Source organism: Ruditapes philippinarum, unplaced genomic scaffold (assembly GCF_026571515.1).
Source record: "Ruditapes philippinarum isolate M1 unplaced genomic scaffold, ASM2657151v2 ctg8768_1_1_1_1, whole genome shotgun sequence".
NCBI lineage: Eukaryota > Metazoa > Mollusca > Bivalvia > Venerida > Veneridae > Ruditapes > Ruditapes philippinarum.
Genome location: NW_026861430.1, coordinates 102,178 through 107,805, shown reverse-complemented (window position 1 = coordinate 107,805; position 5,628 = coordinate 102,178). Strand labels below are relative to the sequence as shown.

The 5,628-nt window shown below is 30.1% G+C and overlaps 1 long non-coding RNA gene across 2 annotated transcripts; it reads right to left on the bottom strand.

Annotated features, from left to right (window-relative positions):
* Nucleotides 1–1,313: 1,313 nt before the first annotated feature.
* Nucleotides 1,314–5,266, bottom strand: LOC132715590 (uncharacterized). 2 transcript variants are annotated; one of them, XR_009623706.1, is made up of 3 exons: nucleotides 4,637–4,895; nucleotides 4,259–4,335; nucleotides 1,314–2,228 (listed from the first exon to the last, which is right to left on the bottom strand). It is a non-coding gene; the product is annotated as an uncharacterized LOC132715590 (long non-coding RNA). The 2 variants fall into 2 exon arrangements; XR_009623705.1 differs by lacking the exon at nucleotides 4,637–4,895 and adding an exon at nucleotides 4,902–5,266 and having other exon boundaries at nucleotides 1,315–2,228.
* Nucleotides 5,267–5,628: the final 362 nt, after the last annotated feature.

Here is a 5,628-nt window from a genome sequence, read left to right as displayed (position 1 = left end):
ATGATAATTTTTGAAAAGCAATCATTTTGACAAATGAACGGTTCAGAATTGTTAAAAAAATATAATTCTATACGACAATCAATTTCCCTGACCGACTGTATAATATTATACAATTGAATTGTAACAGGTTTAAAATTCTGCTAAAACTTATTAATTTTATATTTGATAGTATTTTTTATTAGAATAACAACTGCAGTTGAGAGAGGGTTTGAGACTTCTTTTATTTTCAAACTCAATTAATACAAATGTCCTTTACTCAGTAAAATTCCAAGTCAATCAATACTTAATACCCTTTGTTAATATCGTGTCATTATTTAAATCATAACAACAATCAAGTCGTTCTACATTTATATACCGTACTTTGAGCATTATGATACATGTTTTACAAGACTTGACAATAACTTGTTCAAGTAAACGTATGTTTGGTAAAGATACAAAATGAGATAAGCGGCACGATGAGCGACGTCAGATTTTAGTAAGTTGTTTATTTATTTTTACAAGGCTTTAATTACGGAGAATTCACAATTAGACTGATAAATTTCAACCTAGATCATGAATGAAAAACGTCTCTGAAATTATCCATTTTACCCTGTTTGGTTTCCTTAAAATATCATTAATTTCATTTTGAATTTCAAATAAAAAATCATGTATATACAATAAACGCATGTGGTATGATGAATAAATTGATAAGACACAACTTTTGATTTGAATTATGTAGAAATGTAAACTACTAACTTGAAAAACACTACCGGAGATAATATTTATTGTCCTGTCATTGTGTAACAATGTTTGTATAATGTATCATAGTCCAGTCATTCTAGCTCAAAATAGAGCCAAACCTCAAACAAATTGCAACAGAAAATATTTTGAGTGTTTTGAAACCCCAGACATATAACATTTCAAAAGTCTAGAAAAATCTAAATTGGAGAATGTTTTCAAAAATTGAGATCAAATATATGGGTATCATTGTATTTATTTTTTTAAATTTGAACTCAATGTAATACAAACATACAATTTTCCAATCAGTTTTATATATAATATGCATAAAATATAGCTTAATCTATCCCTATAGTAACATAAAGTAATCAAAAAGTTGTTTTTGTTTAAAGAAACTACTTTTTACCTTTCTAAACTTTATTAATTAACTGAAATGGGTGGGGTAATATTATATTTTCACATTGCTGTAGATCAACAATTTATTGAAAGCTCTATGTTATATGATATTAAACAGAAAATACATAATGGTTTACGTACATGTGAAAACATTCAAGTTTCAACGTTTTATGAATTTAATTTACATTCAATCAATATTTAATGCATATATTGAAATATTTGTATTAACATTGTACAGCTAGTGGGTGGGGTAATTTTATACAAAATAAAGAAACATTAAAGAAATCTATATTATCTATGATAATAATATTGAGTTTTATATTAACTTGAAAACTTTCAAGCACATCTGTTGTATTTTTTTCTGAGTCATTATATAACATCATGACATTGGGTCAAACGAGGTGACATTGACCTTTTGGAAGGTCAATTTCAAATAATTGATACATTTGAGCATAAAATGTAAAAAAAAAATATTTGCAAATTTTAGTTTGTAAAATATCTTCGCTAAGCATAAGCACAAGAATGTCATGACTTTTACAAAGCGTCACTCGCTTCTGTAATTTCTGGTCGACCAATCTTTCACTTTTTATCACTAGATGGTAGCACCTGAAATTCTTCTGGTATATCTTTTCCAGTTCTGAAATTAGAGGAGCATAAACATGTTTGATGGTAAAGAGCATCGACTACAAGCAAGTCGTGAAGCTGTTCTATCCTTGCTCTCATTGTATCAGACAAACAGTCATTCCTCTGTATACATATTTAAAACAGTAGGTTCTAGTGTCCTTACTGGCGAAACATCACACTTCCTTGTTTTACCCTTACTTATTAAAGATTGACCACAATATAAACAATCTTTTTTGTATGAAAACTTATCAGTCATTGATCTCAATGGTGGCATCAGTGTTTTCTTTTTCTGTCTTAGTATCTCTTTTAGTGTAATGTGGGTTACAGTACATCTTTCTACACTCAATGTGAATATATTATTCCGATTCAAGTTCTAAACTGTCATTTTATTTCTCACTGGCAGCATTTATTCCCTTGCATTCCTTTTCGTTGCCTTTAACTGTCTTTGTATGATCATCAAACAGCCGTTAACAAATCCGACAGGAGTTCATCTTGAAAAAAAAAACAACAATAACTGATATTGTAAGATTTATAAAATCTGTTTTTTACATTGTATGGAGGTTGATCCAGAATTACCCCAAATTTGTTTATAATTCTGATAACTTTTTATGTTTTCTTCATTAAATTTATAAATGCGCAAAGATCGATGTTTCTTCTATTTAATTGCCAAATATAATTGATTATAAACATCCAGTACCGTCTCAGGCCGCCTTAAATAACCCTGGATACGCCACAGCAGCGCAATTCAAAGAACACGACGTTCGTTGAAATTTATAATAAACCAAAGTGCCCGACACAAACAGGGATCATGTCCAATATTTGCCGAAGGTTAATGTAAAGCCTGCTAAAATTTCACGTCGTTTGAACATTGTATTATTGTGTAATCATTTGTAATTGCAACGTGTAATCATTTGTAATTGCAACGTTTATTTATACAAAAACGTCTTCATTAAGGCGTCGGAAAACGGCACTTTCATAAACATTTGTCAACTGTTTAGACAGCCTACCATAGAAACATCTAATATGATAAAAGAAATTCAACAGAAGTATTTTGTTAGTTATGCATACAAAACTTTTTGAGGGGTAAAGAAGTTTTTTTTACCAGACTGTTGGTAAATACATAATACATATCGTTTGCGGCATAGAAGAATACGCGTGAAGTTAACGTTCTCCGTCGCTGTGGCGATTGAAAAATACAAATATGTTGTCATATGCGGCCTTGCACAATTTTAATGCGATTTAAAAAAATGAATTATAAGTGACGATTATGTGCTGTTTTTCATACTTTATTTGTTTTCTTTTACATGCACTTTTTATCTAATTAAATTAAATGAATCATATATTTTATGCCTTCAACTTTAAGATGATCATGTGTATGAATCACATCAATCAAAGCAATTAGCAGTTCAATAGTCATTTAGGTTTAGGTTGTTAGTACACTTACAGTGAATGGCATCGGGAGGATTCCCTATGTATAAGAACAATAGAACATCAACCTTTTTTGCATAATGTGACAAATCCTATGTTTGCTTATATGGTAGGCATACTGTATTTAATTATCATATTCTTGTTTCCTTGTAAAGAGGATATATTACGCAGTAATAAAGTGTTTGTTATATGAACTTTGAATAAATATTATTGAATTTATTGTTTAAATTACGGGTATTTCTGGATCATCCCTTGCATTCTTGTATTCTGGTTATTGGTAGCTGATTACGTATTGTTTCAGTTATCCCAGAACAGTATGTGTTATTATAAGATGTATTTTTCCTAAAAGGCTTTCCTTAAAATGTTTTAGGTGTATTTATTTGATCAAAGTTGCTGATATGACACACTTTTCTTGCTAACAGACTTGTGTTTCCGTTAGTATTACCCATGCCGGAAATTTCATCTGGCATAGGGGGTGCCAGATGAGTCGCATGCTGTACAATGTCACGCTTCATGATGACGTAATTTTACTGTTATGAATGAAGTTGTAATTTCATACGCTGTTGTACGAAAATAGTTTCGGTTGTAATGGCATAAATTCCCATTGAAAATTAAGATAAAGAATTCAAAATATAATGTTATATCGTAAAATATGCAAGAAAAAATATTTGACATATGTTTGCGGTTCGGATCGGAATATCCGTCCCTCGGTAACCCGCCCATGTGCGGTAACTCGGCAAGCCTCGTTATCGTCCAATGGGCGGGGTCACCTCGGGACGGTTATTCCGATCCGAACCGCAACATATGACAGATATTATTATTATTTTCTAAGGTTTTAATCTAAAATTATAAATATAAAATACCTACTGGTAAAAGTGTTTGGAAGTAACGTAAAGATAAAGTCACATATTGAGTTTAAAAATGTCACCTTTCAATTTTAAGCATTTCTAATGCCCATCCGTGCATGCATTCAAAAATATTTGTACTGATATGTTACTATATGGAACTTTTGACACACTTTAAAAGTTTGCTTATATGAAAAATATCATTAAAGTGATTTTGTGAAACAAATGTCTCAACTATGCATCTTTACCTTTAACTCGTATACATCACAGTGTCCTCAGAACACATGATCGGGCATACCCATTGGCTCTGGTGTGTTGATGAAATCTGTAACATAGAAATTACTTCAAGTTTGAAAGGATTAGAATCTTATTTTCATATTTACGTGAAATAAGGTTCTATAGAATACACAGATGTTTTTACTGTTACATGTATTTGCTTAAATTTTGATTTTAAAAGTGATAAAATTATACTATAGTCAACTTAGGTGTGTATTCCGAAAGAAATACTAATATATCGCTGTGAATTAATCTTATACACGTAATGCACTTTTTCAAATTCGCGCAGGTGCTAAATTGTATGCATAAAAGATTTTCTTTTAAATTATGGATCAACTGTGCATGTTTACCTTGAACTCATACACATCGCCAATCATGAACCATAACTAGAAATCACGTTTGTTTATTGATAAATTTTTCATGTCACCTTTTCATGTATAAATCTCTTCTATGTCTATTAAAAACTGAATATAATTTCAGATATATTGAATTATGCATACGACGCTCTATTTCCTCCATGTTTAATATTCACTTAAACTAGTAAAAGATAATGTTTGATATTTGTGTTATATATGTAAAAATATTACAAATGTAAGCACAGGAAAGCAAACTTACTCATTTAGTGTACATATAGTTTACTAGATTTTTTTTTTTATTTTCAAAATCAAGCATACATCAATGAAGACTACCTCAAAGCGGTACCCCTGAAATAATAATAACATTACATACATTATATATGTAAAACAATTTTAATAAAACTATTTAAAAATACAAAAAAACAACCTTGAATACACATTTAACAATAAAACATGATTAAAGTATTCAGAATTTATTTTACGTAATTCGTCATAATTAAAGTGATAATGGCGTTCCATAGTTTAAAAATACTGTCGAAATTAACTTGTTATAAATACACATTTTTAGGCCGTTTTTGAATGTTTACTAAGACATGGGTTAATCAGAGTTGTAATTTATATAAATTAAACTGTTTTTCCGTATAATACAGATCGCTTGAAACACCTGTTGACCTTCAACGGATAAAGAACTGGTAAAACAAGTAACAATTTTCAACAAATACTCATAATAATACCCCACATTAATAATTCCTATTATGATCTGTAACATTTTAAGGAAAATATACTAACCCACTTTACAGTGTACTTTACTGACATTTATTTTGTCTACACTTATTTTGTTGTTGTTGTCGCCATTATGCAGTCGCTATTCTGTGTATCGGAGACGCTTTGTTCGCCTATGGAAGACCGTTGTCGTCAGAAAAAAATCACAAAAAAATAACGCGATAAAAACCCGTTATTTTCTATGTTGCGCAACTTAGATTTTG